General features: G+C 43.1%; 1 long non-coding RNA gene and 1 pseudogene across 1 annotated transcript; both read left to right on the top strand.

The window, feature by feature from the left end:
* The first annotated feature begins 1989 nt into the window (after positions 1-1989).
* LOC135535898 (protein-tyrosine kinase 2-beta-like) lies at positions 1990-16342 on the top strand (annotated as a pseudogene).
* Positions 16343-16426: 84 nt separating this feature from the next.
* On the top strand, positions 16427-22250 carry LOC135535897 (uncharacterized). Its single transcript, XR_010454902.1, has 5 exons — positions 16427-16507; positions 19644-19761; positions 19916-19955; positions 21981-22018; positions 22209-22250. It is a non-coding gene; the product is annotated as an uncharacterized LOC135535897 (long non-coding RNA).
* The last annotated feature ends 392 nt before the right edge of the window (positions 22251-22642 follow it).

Raw genomic sequence — 22642 nt, forward strand, 5'->3', positions numbered from 1 at the left:
CCTCTCTCGCCCTCTCCCCAGGTGTGACATCAGTATGACGTTATCATTCTCTCTACCGTGAGAATGTACGAGGTGATGCAGGGAGACACTACCACCCTTTCCTGGAGGCTACCCAGCCCCGGCCACAATGATGGCCCACAACAGAGCCCCTTCAGCGGGAGGGAGGACCCACCAAGATCCTCAAAGTCTGTTTTTCCACCAATAACACCCTGGGGAAGAACTTCAAACTGGTCAAGTGTGACAGCTCCTGGAAGATCAGGGTGACTAACTACACTTTGACCAGCTGTTGACATCAAAAGGGATTTAGAAATACATTTGACACACATAAATACATTTGATGTACATAAATCCATTTGATATACATAAATACATTTTATATACATAAATACATTTGATGTACATAAATACATTTGATGTACATTTGATATATATACATACATTTGATGTACATAAATACATGTAATATACATAAATACATGTAATATACATAAATACATTTGATATACATACACGCATTTGATATACATACACACATTTGATATACATACACACATTTGATATACATACACACATTTGATATACATACACACATTTGATATACATACACACATTTGATATACATATATACATAAATACATTTGATGTACATAAATACATTTGATGTACATATATACATAAATACATTTGATGTACATAAATAGATTTGATATGCATAAGCCATTTGATTGTCCCCCCCCTCATGTTAGCTGACATGTTTGAACAATGACGAAAGTCTGTTTGATGTAAAGTTGGATTGTCTGTTGTTATTAGTTCTGTTCCCTTTCACTGTTTCACTGTTATGATTTGTATGAGATATGTTGAGGTCTCGTTTCCATCCCCCTAGACTGCACAGGGGCTAAGGGTTTGTAACACCAGTCTATCACAAACAGTGGTATCATTTTATTAACTGTGTTCAACTCCACATACTGGTCTCTACATTGTAGTCCAGTCTATCCTGACCAGTGGTATCATTTTAATAATTGTGGCAGTCTCAATGCTGGTACTCTCTCCTCCAGGCTGTAGTCAGTCTATCCTGACCAGTGGTATCATTTTAATAACTGTGACTAACTCCGTACTGGTCTCTCTCCCCCAGGCTGTAGTCCAGTCTATCCTGACCAGTGGTATCATTTTAATAATTGTGACGGTCTCCGTACTGGTCTCTCTCCTCCAGGCTGTAGTCCAGTCTATCCTGACCAGTGGTATCATTTTAATAACTGTGACTATCTCCATACTGGTCTCTCTCCTCCAGGCTATAGTACAGTCTATCCTGACCAGTGGTAGACTGGGCCCTAACATCAGTATAAAGGCTGCTATGGTCTCTACTGGAAGCACCTCAAGTCAGACAGGCTCCACTGGCTCCATCCAGACCTGACCGTGGGAGGTGGAGCAACGCTATGAGAGTCACCACGTGGAGGCAGAGTGGAGGTGAGAGGGAGGGGGGAGGAGGGAGGGGAGGTGGAGCAACACTGTGAGAGTCATCACGTGGAGGCAGAGTGGAGGGAGAGGAGGGAGGGAGGAGGGAGGGGGGAGGTGGAGCAACGCTATAGAGTCATCACGTGGGAGGCAGAGTGGAGGTGAGAGTGAGGGGGAGGAGGCAGGGGGAGGAGGGAGAGAGAGGGGGGAGGTGGAGCAACGCTATGAGAGTCTCCACGGAGGCAGAGTGGAGGTGGAGAGGAGGGAGGAGGCAGGGGAGGGGAGGGAGGAGGAGGGAGGAGGTGGAGCAACGCTATGGAGTCACCACGTGGAGGCAGAGTGAGGTGAGAGGAGGGGGGAGAGGAGGGGGGGAGGCGGAGCAACGCTAAGGAGAGTCATCACGTGGAGGTGAGAGGAGGGGGAGAGGAGGGGGGGAAGGAGGGAGGGGAAGTGGAGCAACGCTATGAGAGTCATCACGTGGAGGCAGAGTGGAGGTGAGGGAGGGGGAGGAGGGGGAGGGGGAGGTGGAGCAACGTTATGAGAGTCATCACGTGGAGGCAGAGTGGAGGTGAGAGGGGAGGGGGAGAGGAGAGGGGGAAGTGGAGCAACGCTATGAGAGTCAGCACGTGGAGGTGAGAGGAGGGGAGAGGAGGGAGGGGGAGGTGGAGCAACACTATAAGAGTCATCACGTGGAGGCAGAGTGGAGGTGAGAGGAGGGGGAGAGGAGAGAGGGGGAAGTGGAGCAACGCTATGAGAGTCATCACGTGGAGGTGAGAGGAGGGGGAGAGGAGGGAGGGGGAGGTGGAGCAACACTATGAGAGTCATCACGTGGGAGGCAGAGTGGAGGTGAGAGGAGGGGGGGAGAGGAGGGAGGGGGAAGTGGAGCAACGCTATGAGAGTCAGCACGTGGAGGTGGAGAGGAGGGGAAGAGGAGGGAGGGGGAGGTGGAGCAACGCTATGAGAGTCATCACGTGGGAGGCAGAGTGGAGGTGAGAGGAGGGGGAGGGGGAGGGGGAGGTGGAGCAACGCTATGAGAGTCATCACTTGGAGGCAGAGTGAGGTGAGGAGGAGGGGGAGAGGAGGGGGTGAGAGGGAGGGAGGGGGAAGTGGGAGCAACGCTATGAGAGTCCATCACGTGGAGGTGGGAGGGGAAGGGGAGATGTGGGGAGGGAGGGGGAGGTGGAGCAACGCTAAGGGAGAGTCATCACGTGGAGGTGAGAGGAGGGGGAGAGGAGGGGGGGACAGGAGGGGGGGGGAAGTGGAGCAATGCTATGAGAGTCATCACGTGGAGGCAGAGTGGAGGTGAGAGGAGGGAGGGGGAGGAGGGAGGGGGAGGTGGAGCAACGCTATGAGAGTCATCACGTGGAGGCAGAGTGGAGGTGAGAGGAGGGGGAGAGGAGAGAGGGGGAAGTGGAGCAACGCCATGAGAGTCAGCACGTGGAGGTGAGAGGAGGGGGAGAGGAGGGGGAGGGAGGTGGAGCAACACTATGAGAGTCATCACGTGGAGGCAGTGGAGGTGAGAGGAGGGGAGAGGAGAGAGGGAAGTGGAGCAACGCTATGAGAGTCATCACGTGGAGGTGAGAGGAGGGGGAGAGAGGAGGGGGAGGTGGAGCAACACTATGAGAGTCATCACGTGGAGGCAGAGTGGAGGTGAGAGGAGGGGGGAGAGGAGAGAGGGGGAAGTGGAGCAACGCTATGAGAGTCATCACGTGGAGGTGAGAGGAGGGGGAGAGGAGGGAGGGGGAGGTGGAGCAACACTATGAGAGTCATCACGTGGAGGCAGAGTGGAGGTGAGAGGAGGGGGGAGAGGAGGGAGGGGGAAGTGGAGCAACGCTTATGAGAGTCAGCACCTGGAGGTGAGAGGAGGGAAGAGGAGGGAGGGGAGGTGGAGCAACGCTATGAGAGTCATCACGTGGAGGCAGAGTGGAGGTGAGAGGAGGGGGGAGGAGGAGGTGGAGCAACGCTAAGAGAGTCATCACGTGGAGGCAGAGTGGAGGTGAGAGGAGGGGGGAGGAGGGAGGGGGAGGTGGAGCAACGCTATGAGAGTCATCACTTGGAGGCAGAGTGGAGGTGAGAGGAGGGGGGAGGAGGGAGGGGGAGGTGGAGCAACGCCATGAGAGTCATCACTTGGAGGCAGAGGGAGGTGAGAGGAGGGGGGGAGGAGGGAGGGGGGGAGGTGGAGCAACGCTATGAGAGTCATCACTTGGAGGCAGAGTGGAGGTGAGAGGAGGGGGAGGAGGGAGAGGGGGAGGGGTGGAGCAACGCTATGAGAGTCATCACTTGGAGGCAGAGTGAGGTGAGAGGAGGGGGGGAGGGAGGGAGAGGGAGGTGGAGCAACGCTATGAGAGTCAGCACGTGGAGGCAGAGTGGAGGTGAGAGGAGGGGGGAGGAGGGAGGGGGAGGTGGAGCAACGTATAATCAGGACCATGGGTTTCCGGTTTGGCCTTCCAATATTCTGCCCATATGAACAAATGTATATACAATATTCCTGCTCGTATGAACACATTTATTTTAGGGCATAAGTGAACCAATGTACGATAGCCTTGTTTAAAGTAGTTTAAGTGAAGTTTCTGCTTCAACCTCCACTGTAAAATATAAAGTGTTGATGTGGCGCTTTGGTTTCGCCTGGGACGGGGTCCCTGACCAAGAAAAGGTTGAAGACTCCTACTCTAAAATATGGGTCGTTCATCAGTTGTAGACTGCTACTCTAAAGCAGAGTTACGTTCATCAGTTGAAGACTGCTACTCTAAAGCAGAGGTACGTTCATCAGTTGAAGACTGCTACTAAAAATATGGGTCGTTCATCAGTTGTAGACTCCTACTCTAAAATATGGGTCGTTCATCAGTTGTAGACTCTACTCTAAAAATATGGGTCGCTTCATCAGCTGTAGACTCCTGGTCTAAAATATGGGTGGTTATCAGCTGTAGACTCCTACTCTAAAATATGGGTCGTTCATCAGTTGTAGACTCCTGGTCTAAAATATGGGTCGTTCATCAGTTGTAGACTCTACTCTAAAAATATGGGTCGTTCATCAGTTGTAGACTCCTACTCTAAAATATGGGTCGTTCATCAGCTGTAGACTCTGGTCTAAAATATGGGTCGTTCATCAGCTGTAGACTCCTACTCTAAAATATGGGTCGTTCATCAGTTGTAGACTCCTGGTCTAAAATATGGGTCGCTCATCAGTTGTAGACTCCTACTCTAAAATATGGGTCGCTTCATCAGTTGTAGACTCCTGGTCTAAAATATGGGTCGTTCATCAGTTGTAGACTCCTGGTCTAAAAATATGGGTGATTCATCAGTTGTAGACTCCTGGTCTAAAATATGGGTCGTTCATCAGTTGTAGACTCCTACTCTAAAATATGGGTCGTTCATCAGTTGTAGACTCCTGGTCTAAAATATGGGTCGTTCATCAGTTGTAGACTCCTGGTCTAAAATATGGGTCGTTCATCAGTTGTAGACTCCTGGTCTAAAATATGGGTAGTTCATCAGTTGTAGACTGCTACTCTAAAGCAGAGTTACGTTCATCAGTTGAAGACTGCTACTCTGAAGTATGGTTATTTTCATCTCTCCACAGGTATGACCTGAGAGTCCGCTACATTCCAGTCAACTTCCTGGAAAAGTTTAAAGAAGACAGTACTACACTGCTGTATTTCTATCAACAGGTACAGTAGGCAGCAAGCTGTACTCTGACTATGTAGAGAACACATTAGTACTCTATGTAGAGAGCACATTAATACTTTGACTATGTAGAGAACACATTAATACTCTGACTATGCAGAGAACACATTAATACTCTGACTATGTAGAGAACACATTAATACTCTATGTAGAGAACACATCAATACTCTGACTATGTAGAGAACACATTAATACTCTATGTAGAGAACACATCAATACTCTGACTATGTAGAGAACACATTAATACTCTGACTATGTAGAGAACACATTAATACTCTATGTAGAGAACACATGAATACTCTATGTAGAGAGCACATTAATATTCTGACTATGTAGATAACACATTAGTACTCTGACTATGTAGAGAACACATTAGTACTCTATGTAGAGAACACATTAGTACTCTGACTATGTAGAGAACACATTAATACTCTATGTAGAGAACACATTAGTACTCTATGTAGAGAACACATTAGTACTCTATCTAGAGAACACATTAGTACTCTATGTAGAGAACACATTAATACTCGGACTATGTAGAGAACACATTAGTACTCTATGTAGAGAACACATTAATACTCTATGTAGAGAACACATTAGTACTCTATGTAGAGAACACATTAGTACTCTATGTAGAGAACACATTAATACTCTATGTAGAGAACACATTAATACTCTATGTAGAGAACACATTAATACTCTGACTATGTAGAGAACACATTAATACTCTATGTAGAGAACACATTAATACTCTATGTAGAGAACACATTAATACTCTGACTATGTAGAGAACACATTAATACTCTATGTGGAGAACACATTAATACTCTGACTATGTAGAGAACACATTAATACTCTGACTATGTAGAGAACACATTAATACTCTGACTATGTAGAGAACACATTAATACTCTATGTAGAGAACTCATTAATACTCTATGTAGAGAACACATTAATACTCTGACTATGTAGAGAACACATTAGTACTCTATGTAGAGAACACATTAATACTCTGACGATGTAGAGAACACATTAATACTCTATGTAGAGAACACATTAGTACTCTATGTAGAGAACACATTAATACTCTGACTATGTAGAGAACACATTAGTACTCTGACGGTGTAGAGAACACATTAATACTCGGACTATGTAGAGAACACATTAATACTCTGACTATGTAGAGAACACATTAGTACTCTATGTAGAGAACACATTAATACTCTATGTAGAGAACACATTAGTACTCTATGCCAGAGCACATTAACTGCTCTGTTGATGTAGAGAACACATGACTAATTTCCAGAACTTCATCGTCAGTGATAATTCACTGTTTTCTGTTGTCTGTTGTATTGAACTTGTGGTAGTACTGTAGATGCATAGTTACGCAACCTGGTCTCAGAGCACTTCTTATTATTGTGTAAGTAAATCCGAGACACTCGGTTTAATATTACATGTTACGTTTCGTATGGTATGTATTCATTTGTGGATGTCCGTCACCCATTTCATATGATATGTTACAACTTACAATTCACATTATATGTTAAAGAATTTGCAAAAATGTATATGTTATGAATTCTAGCTAGGTGGCTAACATTAGCTAGGTTTAGTTAGGCTTAATCTAACTCCTAAGTTTAGGAGTTAGATTAAAAGGTTAAGGTTATAGTTAGAGGAAGGGTTAGCTGACATGCTAAGTGGTTGCAAAGTTGCTAAAAAGTAGTAAGTAGTTGAAAAATGGCTAATTATATAAAGTTGTCCATGATGGGACCTTTTGGATTGCTAGGCGTTCACGTTATACACTACCCATCTAACCCAACCAACCACCCTACTTTGGTTTAAGCCATCTGTCTTTGTATATTAACAGCAAACATAACATACCATACTAATATGAAGTGTCCCGGATTTACATGTACTATGTTACGTCTAGACTATGAGACCAGGCTGAGTGACTTCATAACAGTTAATAACGTGTTCTCTCGATATTGCCTGTGTTAGGTGTGTAGTGACTACATGTAGATAACAATGAAAGAGTTCTCTCGATATTGCCTGTGTTAGGTGCGTAGTGACTACATGTAGATAACAATGAACGTGTTCTCTCGATATTGCCTGTGTTAGGTGCGTAGTGACTACATGTAGATAACAATGAACGTGTTCTCTCGATATTGCCTGTGTTAGGTGTGTAGTGACTACATGTGATGATGAACGTGTTCTCTCGATATTGCCTGTGTTAGGTGCGTAGTGACTACATGTAGATAACAATGAACGTGTTCTCTCGATATTGTCTGTGTTAGGTGCGTAGTGACTACATGCAGTACCATGCCAGTAAGGTCAGTGACGGGATGGCCCTGCAGCTGGGCTGTCTGGAGATCAGGTGAGGTTGGGCTTTCCTTATGTATCCTCTTGTATGTATCCTCTTGTATCCTTATGTATCCTCTTGTATGTATCCTCTTGTATCCTTATGTATCCTCTTGTATGTATCCTCTTGTAATCCTTATGTATCCTCTTGTATGTATCCTCTTGTATCCTTATGTATCCTCTTGTATGTATCCTCTTGTATGTATCCTCTTGTATCCTTATGTATCCTCTTGTATGTATCCTCTTGTAATCCTTATGTATCCTCTTGTATGTATCCTCTTGTATCCTTATGTATCCTTATGTATCCTCTTGTATGTATCCTCTTGTATCCTTATGTATCCTCTTGTATGTATCCTCTTGTATGTATCCTCTTGTATCCTTATGTATCCTCTTGTATGTATCCTCTTGTATGTATCCTCTTGTATCCTTATGTATCCTTATGTATCCTCTTGTATGTATCCTCTTGTATCCTTATGTATCCTTTTGTATATATCCTCTTGTATCCTTATGTATCCTTATGTATCCTCTTGTATGTAGCCTCTTGTATCCTTATGTATCCTCTTGTATGTATCCTCTTGTATCCTTATGTATCCTCTTGTATGTATCCTTATGTATCCTCTTGTATGTATCCTCTTGTATGTATCCTCTTGTATCCTTATGTATCCTCTTGTATGTATCCTCTTGTATGTATCCTCTTGTATCCTTATGTATCCTCTTGTATGTATCCTCTTGTATCCTTATGCATCCTCTTGTATGTATCCTCTTGTATCCTTATGCATCCTCTTGTATGTATCCTCTTGTATCCTTATGTATCCTCTTGTATGTATCCTCATGTATCCTCTTGTATGTATCATCTTGTATACTTATGTATCCTCTTGTATGTATCCTCTTGTATCATTATGTATCCTCTTGTATGTATCCTCTTGTATCCTTATGCATCCTCTTGTATGTATCCTCTTGTATCCTTATGTATCCTCTTGTATGTATCCTCTTGCAATCCTTATGTATCCTCTTGTATGTATCCTCTTGCAATCCTTATGTATCCTCTTGTATGTATCCTCTTGTAATCCTTATGTATCCTCTTGTATGTATCCTCTTGTATGTATCCTCTTGTATGCATCCTCTTGTTAATGTGTAGACGCCATCAACGTCACAGTGGGCTTGTCCGTAGTAGAGCCTCGTATGTCACGCTGTTCTAATTCACGTTTATTTGTCACATGACAGAATACAATGGGTGTAAACGATACAGTGAAATGCTTATAAGCTTTTCCTCCACCATACAGAACATTTTAATAGGATCTTTAAACAAAAATATATATATAAAAAAAAAGCAGGGAAACATCACTGAGTCGGTTCAAATAAAACAATGTTTATCTGCTTGGTCCTCAGGAGGTTTTATAAAGACATGAACGCTAAAGGTTTGGAGAAGAAGTCCAACTTTGAGTTACTAGAGTAAGTACTTACATTTTACATGTCTGTTGGTAGCAACCTTCATTTACCTACCTTTTCTATCACGTTGGTTTGATTGGTTGGTTTATTACCTAACTTTTCTATCACATTGGTTTGATTGGTTGGTTTTTTACCTAACTTTTCTATCACGTTGGTTTGATTGGTTGGTTTATTACCTAACTTTTCTATCACATTGGTTTGATTGGTTGGTTTTTTACCTAACTTTTCTATCACATTGGTTTGATTGGTTGGTTTTTTACCTAACTTTTCTATCACTGGTTTGATTGGTTGTTTTTTTACCTAACTTTTCTATCACGTTGGTTTGATTGGTTGTTTTAATCTAACTGGTCTCTCTGAATGTGATTTATTTTGACCAATGAAGGAAGGACGTGGGGCTGAACCTGTTCTTCCCACAGGAGCTCATTGACAGCATGAAGGTACATTTATGAATTTTGATTTCTACATGATCGTTCAACATGTTATCGGAAGTTTCTACAAAGTTTTTAATAATGAGCCTAGCTGTAATTATTATTTCAGCAAGGAGAATTTCTGATAATTTCTGATCATTTCTGTTAATTTCTGATCATTTCTGGTAATTTTTGAATAATTCTGATCATTTCTATGCTGGCAGCGTCGTTTACCGTGCTGTTTACTATTTGACATCATAGTTAAAATAGGGTTATGAAAATGTTGTGATGTTCTGTCCCAGTCTCGTCCTCTCCGGAAGCTGATCACCCAGACCTTCCAGCAGTACGCTACTCTGAAGGAGGAGGAGTGTATGGTTCGCTTCTTCAAAACACTCACTGAATTCATCAACGTTGATGAGAGGTCTTCCCCTGCGAACTGGTGGTTCGTGTTGCTGTTGACTTTACAAACAATACAATTTGGAAGGGGCCGCTCAGGTATTTGCAGTCGGTACACAGTCAATACCTGAGTGAGGTCCTGTCAGGACACAGTAAATACCTGAGTGAGGTCCTGTCAGGACACAGTAAATACCTGAGTGAGGTCCTGTCAGGACACAGTAAATATCTGAGTGAGGTCCTGTCAGTATGAGGTCCTGTCAGTACACAGTCAATACCTGAGTGAGGTCCTGTCAGTACACAGTAAATACCTGAGTGATCCTGTCAGTACACAGTAAATATCTGAGTGAGGTCCTGTCAGTACACAGTAAATACCTGAGTGAGGTCCTGTCAGTACACAGTAAATACCTGGGTGAGGTCCTGTCAGTACACAGTAAATACCTGAGTGAGGTCCTGTCAGTACACAGTAAATACCTGAGTGAGGTCCTGTCAGTACACAGTAAATATCTGAGTGAGGTCCTGTCAGTATGAGGTCCTGTCAGTACAAAGTAAATATCTGAGTGAGATCCTGTCAGTACACAGTAAATACCTGAGTGAGATACTGTCAGTACGCAGTAAATACCTGAGTGAGGTACTGTCAGTACGCAGTAAATACCTGAGTGAGGTCCTGTCAGTATGAGGTCCTGTCAGGACACAGTAAATACCTGAGTGAGGTCCTGTCAGTATGAGGTCCTGTCAGTACAGTAAATATCTGGTGAGGTCCTGTCAGTACACAGTAAATACCTGAGTGAGATGCTGTCAGTACGCAGTAAATACCTGAGTGAGGTCCTGTCAGTACACAGTAAATACCTGAGTGAGGTCCTGTCAGTACACAGTAAATACCTGAGTGAGGTCCTGTCAGTACACAGTAAATACCTGAGTGAGGTCCTGTCAGTACACAGTAAATACCTGAGTGAGGTCCTGTCAGTATGAGGTCCTGTCAGGACACAGTAAATACCTGAGTGAGGTCCTGTCAGTATGAGGTCCTGTCAGTACACAGTAAATATCTGAGTGAGGTCCTGTCAGTACACAGTAAATACCTGAGTGAGGTCCTGTCAGTACACAGTAAATACCTGAGTGAGGTCCTGTCAGTACACAGTAAATATCTGAGTGAGGTCCTGTCAGTACACAGTAAATACCTGAGTGAGATACTGTCAGTACGCAGTAAATACCTGAGTGAGGTACTGTCAGTACGCAGTAAATACCTGAGTGAGGTACTGTCAGTACACAGTAAATACCTGAGTGAGGTCCTGTCAGTACACAGTAAATACCTGAGTGAGGTCCTGTCAGTACACAGTAAATACCTGAGTGAGGTCCTGTCAGTACACAGTAAATACCTGAGTGAGTCCTGTCAGTACACAGTAAATACCTGAGTGAGGTACTGTCAGTACACAGTAAATACCTGAGTGAGGTCCTGTCAGTACACAGTAAATACCTGAGTGAGGTCCTGTCAGTACACAGTAAATACCTGAGTGAGGTCCTGTCAGTACACAGTAAATACCTGAGTGAGGTACTGTCAGTACACAGTAAATACCTGAGTGAGGTCCTGTCAGTACACAGTAAATACCTGAGTGAGGTCCTGTCAGTACACAGTAAATACCTGAGTGAGGTCCTGTCAGTACACAGTAAATACCTGAGTGAGGTCCTGTCAGTACACAGTAAATATCTGAGTGAGGTCCTGTCAGTATGAGGTCCTGTCAGTACAAAGTAAATATCTGAGTGAGATCCTGTCAGTACGCAGTAAATACCTGAGTGAGGTCCTGTCAGTATGAGGTCCTGTCAGGACACAGTAAATACCTGAGTGAGGTCCTGTCAGGACACAGTAAATACCTGAGTGAGGTCCTGTCAGTATGAGGTCCTGTCAGTACACAGTAAATATCTGAGTGAGGTCCTGTCAGTACACAGTAAATACCTGAGTGAGGTCCTGTCAGTACACAGTAAATACCTGAGTGAGGTCCTGTCAGTACACAGTAAATACCTGAGTGAGGTCCTGTCAGTACACAGTAAATACCTGAGTGAGGTCCTGTCAGTACACAGTAAATGCCTGGTGAGTCCTGTCAGTACACAGTAAATACCTGAGTGAGGTCCTGTCAGTACACAGTAAATACCTGAGTGAGGTCCTGTCAGTACACAGTAAATATCTGGTGAGGTCCTGTCAGTACACAGTAAATATCTGGTGAGGTCCTGTCAGGACACAGTAAATACCTGGTGAGGTCCTGTCAGGACACAGTAAATACCTGAGTGAGGTCCTGTCAGTACACAGTAAATACCTGAGTGAGGTCCTGTCAGTACACAGTAAATACCTGAGTGAGGTCCTGTCAGTATGAGGTCCTGTCAGGACACAGTAAATACCTGGTGAGGTCCTGTCAGGACACAGTAAATACCTGAGTGAGGTCCTGTCAGTACACAGTAAATACCTGAGTGAGGTCCTGTCAGTACACAGTAAATACCTGAGTGAGGTCCTGTCAGTACACAGTAAATACCTGAGTAGGTCCTGTCAGTACACAGTAAATGCCTGAGTGAGGTCCTGTCAGTACACAGTAAATACCTGGTGAGGTCCTGTCAGGACACAGTAAATACCTGAGTGAGGTCCTGTCTGAGTGCGCAGTAAAAACCTATCATCTCATTTTCCTGATCATTTCCTGATCATACTTTTGGATCACTGCACCACAAATGATGCAATAATCGACAATTAGACATGCTCTGGGTTTTCCTTTTCTCACGGCTCACTTCACAGAAAATATTGTATGAGTCTGAAGTTTGTCAAGACATGAAAGTTATGTTGCAACCCCACTCTTTGTCCACAGCAAGGTTGGAGTCTGTCAGTGGAGCTGGTGATTGGAGCCAGGGGTATTCGCCAACGCACCCATAAAGACTCAGCGGTAAGCATGCAGGGCATTCACCAACCCTCCCATAAAGACTCAGAGTAAGCATGCAGGGTATTCACCAACCCTCCCATAAAGACTCAGAGGTAAGCATGCAGGGTATTCACCAGCCCTCCCATATAGACTCAGAGGTAAGCATGCAGGGTATTCACCAACCCTCCCATATAGACTCAGAGGTAAGCATGCAGGGCATTCACCAACCTCCCATAAAGACTCAGCGGTAAGCATGCAGGGCATTAGCCAACCTCCATAAAGACTCAGCGGTAGCATGCAGGGCATTCACCCACCCACAAAGACTCAGCGGTAAGCATGCAGGGTATTCACCAACCCTCCCATATAGACTCAGATGTAAGCATGCAGGGTATTCACCAACCCATAAAGACTCAGTGATAAGCATGCAGGGTATTCACCAACCCATAAAGACTCAGCGGTAAGCATGCAGTGCATTCACCAACACTCACATATAGACTCAGAGGTAAGCATGCAGGGCATTCACCAACCCTCAAATATAGACTCAGAGGTAAGCATGCAGGGTATTCACCAACCCCCCCATATAGACTCAGAGGTAAGAATGCAGGGTATTCACCAACCCATAAAGACTCAGAAGTAAGCATGCAGTGCATTCACCAACACTCACATATAGACTCAGAGGTAAGCATGCAGGGTATTCACCAACCCACCCATATAGACTCAGAGGTAAGAATGCAGGGTATTCACCAACCCATAAAGACTCAGAAGTAAGCATGCAGGGCATTCACCAACCCTCACATATAGACTCAGAGGTAAGCATGCAGGGTATTCACCAACCCACCCATATAGACTCAGAGGTAAGAATGCAGGGTATTCACCAACCCATAAAGACTCAGAAGTAAGCATGCAGGGCATTCACCAACCCTCCCATATAGACTCAGAGGTAAGCATGCATGGTATTCACCAACCCATAAAGACTCAGAAGTAAGCATGCAGGGCATTCACCAACCCTCCCATATAGACTCAGCGGTAAGCATGCAGGGCATTCACCAACCCACCCATATAGACTCAGAGGTAAGCATGCAGGGCAATCACCAACCCTCACATATAGACTCAGAGGTAAGAATGCAGGGTATTCACCAACCCATAAAGACTCAGAAGTAAGCATGCAGGGCATTCACCAACCCTCCCATATAGACTCAGAGGTAAGCATGCAGGGTATTCACCAACCCATATAGACTCAGCGGTAAGCATGCAGGGTATTCACCAACCCACCCATATAGACTCAGAGGTAAGCATGCAGGGTATTCACCAACCCTCACATAAAGACTCAGAGATAAGCATGCAGGGCATTCGTCAACCCTCCCATATAGACTCAGAGGTAAGCATGCAGGGTATTCACCCATATAGACTCAGCGGTAAGCATGCAGGGCATTCACCAAACCTCCCATATAGACTCAGAGGTAAGCATGCAGGGTATTCACCAACCCACCCATATAGACTCAGCGGTAAGCATGCAGGGTATTCACCAACCCACCCATATAGACTCAGAGGTAAGCATGCATGGTATTCACCAACCCATAAAGACTCAGAAGTAAGCATGCAGGGCATTCACCAACCCTCCCATATAGACTCAGAGGTAAGCATGCAGGGTATTCACCAACCCTCCCATATAGACTCAGAGGTAAGCATGCAGGGTATTCACCAACCCACCCATATGGACTCAGAGGTAAGCATGCAGGGTATTCACCAACCCTCCCATATGGACTCAGAGGTAAGCATGCTGCTATTTCATATGTTGCTATTTGTTCATTTTCATTGCATTGTCGTGAATGATTTCTGGCAGGTATTCTCCTGTTCTTCATGTCCCCATCCTGTGTGGGGTACGGGGTGAAGTTTCCCCCAAGTGCCAGATTAACCATTAGTACGGAAAATGCTAAACTGAACCTTAGTCAGCATCTACTGAGCATTGTGGGGGAAATGTACTTGCTACTGTTGTGATATGTCTCACTTAGCTGAAGAGGAATGCACTAATTGTAAGTCGCTCTGGATAAGAGCGTCTGCTAAATTACATTTACATTACATTTAAGTCATTTAGCAGAAACTCTTATCCAGAGCGAATTACAAATTGGTGAATTCACCTTCTGACATCAGTGGAACAGCCACTTTACAATAGTGCAAATGTAAATGTGACTTCACCCTGCACTACACTCTTAGAAAAAAAGGTGCTAACTAGAACCAAAACTGCTCTGCAGCTATCCCCATAGGAGAACCCTTTGAAGAACCCATCGATAGAACTCTTTTGATTCCAGGTAGAACCCTTTTGAGTTCCATGTAATAACCTTTCCACGGAGGGTTCTACATGGCACCCAAAAGAGTTCTACCTGGAACCAAGGGTTCTACAGAACCAAAGGGTTCTCCTACAGAGACAGCCAAAGAACCCTTTGGAACCCTTTTTGTCTAAAGTATAGGGGTTGACACGGAGTGAAAACCCATTCCTGTCCCTGTCTTGTCAATTCTTTTCCCGTTCTGTCCTGACTGAACTTTCCTGTTCTGTCCCTGTGAAACTACTCTCCGTCCCGTGGTAATTTTACACACAAATCACAAATGCAAAAAAATCATCTCGCCATAGCAACTGCTCCGTTTGGTTACTGTTCGGCGCTCACCAGACAGTATCCTGCCCTGCACACAGCTGATAACAACCACATTATCAGAGTTTGGCAATGAAGGCAGCCCTTCCACTTACCCAGAGTCGGTTGAACTCAATTCATCTCTTGAAGGATTCATTCATTCACTGACTGTACGTTGGCATCTGAGGTAAAGTAGTGATTGCGCTGTGACTATGGCTGTAACTGGAGCGAGGCGTGAGTGTGAGCTGATGGAAGAGGAGTGAAATTACATTAACTAATTTATTAATATTAAGTCAACTATATTAGGCCTATTCACAGTTTTTAAATAAAATCTTCTACACATTACATATTCTCCCCCAAAAACACACACAAAAAACTGTTTATAACTAGTACTGTCCTGTCCCAAACTTGGTCCTAGAACCAGAATCCCACAGGACCCCCAATAGTTATTTATTTCACCATCCTTTTCTCCCCAATTTCGTAATTGTCTCATCGCTGCAACTCCTCAATGGTCTCTGGAGGCAAAGGTTGAGTCTTGCATCCTACGAAACATGACCCGCCAAACCACGCTTCTTTAGCATCCGCCCGCTTAATAACCTGGAAGCCAGATGCACCAATGTCGGAGGAAACACTGTTCAACTGACTACGAGGTCCCAGCCTGCAGGCTCCGCACCACAAGGCATCGCTAGAGCGCAATGAGCCTAGTAGGTCCCTACCGGCCAAACCTTCCCTTAACCCGGACGACGCTGCGGCAATTGTGCTCCGCCCTATGGGACTCCTGATCACAGCTGGTGATACAGCCCGGGATCGAACCAGGGTCCGTAGGGACACCTCATGCACTGTGCCTTCCCCGGTTGTCCTGTCGCCGAGAGTCATGTTCCCGGGAGTCCTGTCCCCGGGAGTCCTGTCCCCGGTTGTCCTGTCCCCGGGAGTCCTGTCCCTGGGAGTCCTGTCCCCGGAGTCCTGTCCCGGAGTCCTGTCCCCGGGAGTCCTGTCGCCCGGGAGTCCTGTTGCCCGGAGTCCTGTTGCCCGGAGTCCTGTCGCCCGGAGTCCTGTCGCGGAGTCCTGTTTCCCGTGTTAACCTTTACCCTACACCTGTGGCTGATAAGTGTATCATTTAATTGTGTCTCTCTTATCCCCACCAGCCTGTGTGTCTCGGATTTCAAACAGATCAAGAGCATCAAGTGTTCATCTCAGAGTGACGGCAAAAGCCCTCCTCAACCTGGACATAGACGGAGCCAGACAGGTACACATTAAAATAGATAAAGAAAACGTGTATTAGTACTGCTTAATCAGAACATGGACCGAGTCAGTCAAGTAAAACAAGATAGTGAGGCCTGGGCCAACATTCACAAAGAGACTCGGAGTAGGACTGCTGATATAGGAACAGTATTGCCTTTTAGATCGTAATGAATAAGGTTATATGGACAGTGGGGACCTGATCTTAGATCACAATGAAAAAGGTTGTATGAACCTGATCCTAGATCAGCACAACTACTCTGAGACATAATGCATACAGGCTCTGAATTCTAACATTCTAACATTATGAATACTGGCTCTGAATTCTAACATTCTAACATTATGAAAAGGCTCTGAATTCTAACATTATGAAAAGGCTCTGAATTCTAACATTCTAACATTATGAAAAGGCTCTGAATTCTAACATTCTAACATTATGAATACAGGCTCTGAATTCTGACTAGAGACGTAATGAATACAGGCTCTGAATTCTGACTAGAGACGTAATGAATACAGGCTCTGAATTCTAACTAGAGACATAATGAATACAGGCTCTGAATTCTAACATTCTAACATTATGAATACAGGCTCTGAATTCTAACTAGACATAATGAATACAGGCTCTGAATTCTAACATTCTAACATTATGAATACAGGCTCTGAATTCTAACATTATGAATACAGGCTCTGAATTCTAACATTCTAACATTATGAATATAGGCTCTGAATTCTAACATTCTAACATTATGAAAAGGCTCTGAATTCTAACATTCTAACATTTATGAAAAGGCTCTGAATTCTAACATTCTAACATTATGAATACAGGCTCGGAATTCTAACATTCTAACTGTCAGGACACGGTTACGAACCTGGGTCTCCGGAGTGAGAAACAGTCACTTAACCAACTGAGCCACGAAGATAGTCAGCAGAACCCAGAAGATGAGGCAGACACAGCAGTACTTAAGACGGTGTATTTAATAAAGTAAAAAGGAGAAGTCCTTCAATACAAAAATAGTAAATCAAAAGGTGGTAGGAATAGCACAAAAAGCCTTAAGAGATCCTCAAAAACAAAAACAGAATTCCACAAGAGCATCCACCGGAATGGTAGACAAGAATACACAGAACACTAGGCTGGGTGCTAACATACAAACACAGAGCACAGAACTGAGGGAAACTAAGGGTTTAAATACAATCAGGGGGAAAGCGAGGCACAGGTGCAAATAATAATGGGGAACAAGGGAAAAACATAAGGTCAAAAAGCACAATGGGGGCATCTAGTGACCAAAACCCGGAACAACCCTGGCAAATCCTGACACTAACATTATGAAAACAGGCTCTGAATTCTAACATTCTAACATTATGAAAAGGCTCTGAATTCTAACATTCTAACATTATGAATACAGGCTCTGAATTCTGACTAGAGGCATTTAATGAATACAGGCTCTGAATTCTGACTAGAGGCATGAAATACAGGCTCTGAATTCTGACTAGAGACATAATGAATACAGGCTCTGAATTCTAACATTCTGACACAATGAATACAGGCTCTGAATTCTAACATTCTAACATTATGAATATAGGCTCTGAATTCTAACATTCTAACATTATGAATACAGGCTCTGAATTCTAACATTCTAACATTATGAATACAGGCTCTGAAATCTGACTCGAGACGTAATGAATACAGGCTCTGAATTCTGACTAGAGACATAATCTCCTCAATAGCTTTAAGCACCAACTGTCAGAGCAGCTCACAGATTACTGCACCTGTACATTAGCCCACCTATATTTTAGCCCAAACAACTACCTCTTTCCCCTACTGTATTTAATTTAATTGATTTATTTTACTCCTTTGCACCCCATTATTTTTTTATTTCTACTTTGCACATTGCAAATCTACCATTCCAGTGTTTCATTTGCTATATTGTATTTACTTTGCCACCATGGCCTTTTTTGCCTTTACCTCCTTTATCTCACCTCATTTGCTCACATCGGAGATATACTTGTTTCACTGTGTATTATTGACTGTATGTTTGTTTTACTCCATGTGTAACTGTGTCGTTGTATGTGTCGAACTGCTTTGCTTTATCTTGGCCAGGTCGCAAATTGTAAATGAGAACTTGTTCTCAACTTGCCTACCTGGTTAAATAAAGGTGAAAAAAAAATAATAATAATAATAATAATGAATACAGGCTCTGAATTCTAACTAGATACATAATGAATACAGGCTCTGAATTCTAACTAGAGACACAATGAATACAGGCTCTGAATTCTAACTAGAAACATAATGAATACAGGCTCTGAATTCTAACATTCTAACATAATGAATACAGGCTCTGAATTCTAACATTCTAACATAATGAATACAGGCTCTGAATTCTAACATTCTAACATTATGAATACAGGCTCTGAATTCTAACTAGAGACATAATGAATACAGGCTCTGAATTCTAACATTATGAATACAGGCTCTGAATTCTAACTAGAGACATAATGAATACAGGCTCTGAATTCTAACATTCTAACATAATGAATACAGGCTCTGAATTCTAACATTCTAACATAATGAATACAGGCTCTGAATTCTAACATTCTAACATAATGAATACAGGCTCTGAATTCTAACATAATGAATACAGGCTCTGAATTCTAACATTCTAACATTATGAATACAGGCTCTGAATCCTAACTAGAGACATAATGAATACAGGCTCTGAATTCTAACATTATGAATACAGGCTCTGAATTCTAACTAGAGACATAATGAATACAGGCTCTGAATTCTAACATTCTAACATAATGAATACAGGCTCTGAATTCTAACATTCTAACATAATGAATACAGGCTCTGAATTCTAACATTCTAACATTATGAATACAGGCTCTGAATTCTAACTAGAGACATAATGAATACAGGCTCTGAATTCTAACTAGAGAGCTGTGTCCGTAAGTCTTTTTTTTTACAAAACATTTTGATTGATGTGATCGTTGAGTTAAAAGCCTGCATCTTAATTAAATATTTTGCCCTGAAAGCCTATCGGTCTATCACCCCTATGACATTATAATGTTTGTATAGTGTTTGTAATGTGATTATAATTGCAGTTATTGTCATTGACGTGAATGGTTTGTATCTTCTTCGTCAGCCTCTGTCTATCAATGTGACTAAGTTTGCGATGGCAGAAAACATGGTGGACCTTATTGACGGTTACTGCCGCTCTGAGCACGCCACTGACGAGTCGTTCATCGCTAGACCAAACAAAGGTAAGGGGGACAGGAAGTCCCGGCCCTGAGCATTTTATGGTAGGAGAAGCACCAGGGGGGAAACACTGAAAGAGTGCATCACAACGGTCTAATACCATTTTCTCATCCCTCGTAAGTCTATTGAACCAATGTGACTTCTCATGTGACTCCACAGATGCCAATTTACGAAGTTCCCTGCCAGACCTTCCCACGAAGTGAGTGGATTCACTTTCTCTTGAACAAGGCTTAATATTTTGGGCTTTTGTGTCATTTCCATAACAAGTCGTTTTGCTGAAACTAAACTGGAATATTTAGTACTTGTTGAAACATGGGATGCACTGGGCATGATGCTGTCAGATTGCATGTCTCTGTGATACATCTGTGTTACTAGACATGATGCTGTCAGATAGATGTATCATAGAGACAGGCAGTGTTACTAGATGTGATGCTGTCAGATAGATGTATCATAGAGACAGGCAGTGTTACTAGACATGATGCTGTCAGATAGATGTATCACAGAGACAGGCAGTGTTACTGGACATGATGCTGTCAGATAGATGTATCATAGAGACAGGCAGTGTTACTAGACATGATGCTGTCAGATAGATGTATCACAGAGACAGGCAGTGTTACTAGACATGATGCTGTCAGATAGATGTATCACAGAGACAGGCAGTGTTACTAGACATGATGCTGTCAGATAGATGTATCACAGAGACAGGCAGTGTTACTAGACATGATGCTGTCAGATAGATGTATCACAGAGACAGGCAGTGTTACTAGACATGATGCTGTCAGATAGATGTATCACAGAGACAGGCAGTGTTACTAGACATGATGCTGTCAGATAGATGTATCATAGAGACAGGCAGTGTTACTAGACATGATGCTGTCAGATAGATGTATCATAGAGACAGGCAGTGTTACTAGACATGATGCTGTCAGATAGATGTATCTTAGAGACAGGCAGTGTTACTAGACATGATGCTGTCAGATAGAAGTATCACAGAGACAGGCAGTGTTACTAGACATGATGCTGTCAGATAGATGTATCACAGAGACAGGCAGTGTTACTAGACATGATGCTGTCAGATAGATGTATCACAGAGACAGGCAGTGTTACTAGACATGATGCTGTCAGATAGATGTATCATAGAGACAGGCAGTGTAACTAGACATGATGCTGTCAGATAGATGTATCATAGAGACAGGCAGTGTTACTAGACATGATGCTGTCAGATAGATGTTTCATAGAGACAGGCAGTGTTACTGGACATGATGCTGTCAGACAGATGTATCATAGAGACAGGCAGTGTCTTGGTAGGCAAACTTTAAACAACACTTTTTATGGATATCTTTAAGAAATGGCTTTCTTCTTGCCACTCTTCCATAAAGGCCAGATTTGTGCAATATACGACTGATTGTTGTCCTATGGACAGAGTCTCCCACCTCAGCTGTAGATCTCTGCAGTTCATCCAGAGTGATCATGGGCCTCTTGGTTGCATCTCTGATCAGTCTTCTCCTTGTATGAGCTGAAAGTTTAGAGGGACGGCCAGGTCTTGGTAGATTTGCAGTGGTCTGATACTCCTTCCATTTCAATATTATCGCTTGCACAGTGCTCCTTGGGATGTTTAAAGCTTGGGAAATCTTTTTGTATCCAAATCCGGCTTTAAACTTCTTCACAACAGTATATCGGACCTGCCTGGTGTGTTCCTTGTTCTTCATGATGCTCTCTGCGCTTTTAACGGACCTCTGAGACTATCACAGTGCAGGTGCATTTATACGGAGACTTGATTACACACAGGTGGATTGTATTTATCATCATTAGTCATTTAGGTCAACATTGGATCATTCAGAGATCCTCACTGAACTTCTGGAGAGAGTTTGCTGCACTGAAAGTAAAGGGGCTGAATAATTTTGCACGCCCAATTTTTCAGTTTTTGATTTGTTAAAAAAGTTTGAAATATCCAATAAATGTCGTTCCACTTCATGATTGTGTCCCACTTGTTGTTGATTCTTCACAAAAAATACAGTTTTATATCTTTATGTTTGAAGCCTGAAATGTGGCAAAAGGTTGCAAAGTTCAAGGGGGCCGAATACTTTCGCAAGGCACTGTAGATGTATCATAGAGACAGGCAGTGTTACTGTAACAGTGTGCCTGGTGTATTGAGGAGCTACCTCAAACCCAGGATTGATGATCCTCTCCTCTCCTCCTCTTGCTGTCTCTCCTCCCACTGTAGTCAAACGGAGAACACGGACTCCTTCAGATATAGCATGGGTGAGTTTTCATCTACCACGACTGACTTCGTATTTGTTTTACAAATATTATGAATAATTTGTGCATTAATGTGACTGTTTTGAATTGTTTGAAACTAGTACTGTAGGGGCAGGGCTACACTGTATGTTTTCTAGTTGACCCATCTGTTTTTAACACAAACTGACATCATCAAATATTATCCATTATTCAGGATCTGACATCTACGCTGAGATTGACGAACGACCAAAGTCTGGTAAGTAGAGACACACTCTTTATCAGGATGGAAGACACTTATAGCATAGTATCTAAGGAGACTGATGTAGACTTCTACAGTCTACATTCTATGTTCTATACTTTATGTTCTATACTTTATGTTCTAAACTCTATGTTCTATACTTTATGTTCTATACTTTATGTTCTAAACTCTATGTTCTAAACTCTATGTTCTAAACTCTATGTTCTATACTTTATGTTCCATACTTTATGTTCTATACTCTGTTCTAAACTCTATGTTCTATACTTTATGTTCCATACTTTATGTTCTATACTCTGTTCTAAACTCTATGTTCTATACTTTATGTTCCATACTTTATGTTCTATGTTCCATACTTTATGTTCTATACTCTGTTCTAAACTCTATGTTCT

This window comes from Oncorhynchus masou, unplaced genomic scaffold (genome assembly GCF_036934945.1).
Source record: "Oncorhynchus masou masou isolate Uvic2021 unplaced genomic scaffold, UVic_Omas_1.1 unplaced_scaffold_5288, whole genome shotgun sequence".
Taxonomy (NCBI): Eukaryota; Metazoa; Chordata; class Actinopteri; order Salmoniformes; family Salmonidae; genus Oncorhynchus; species Oncorhynchus masou.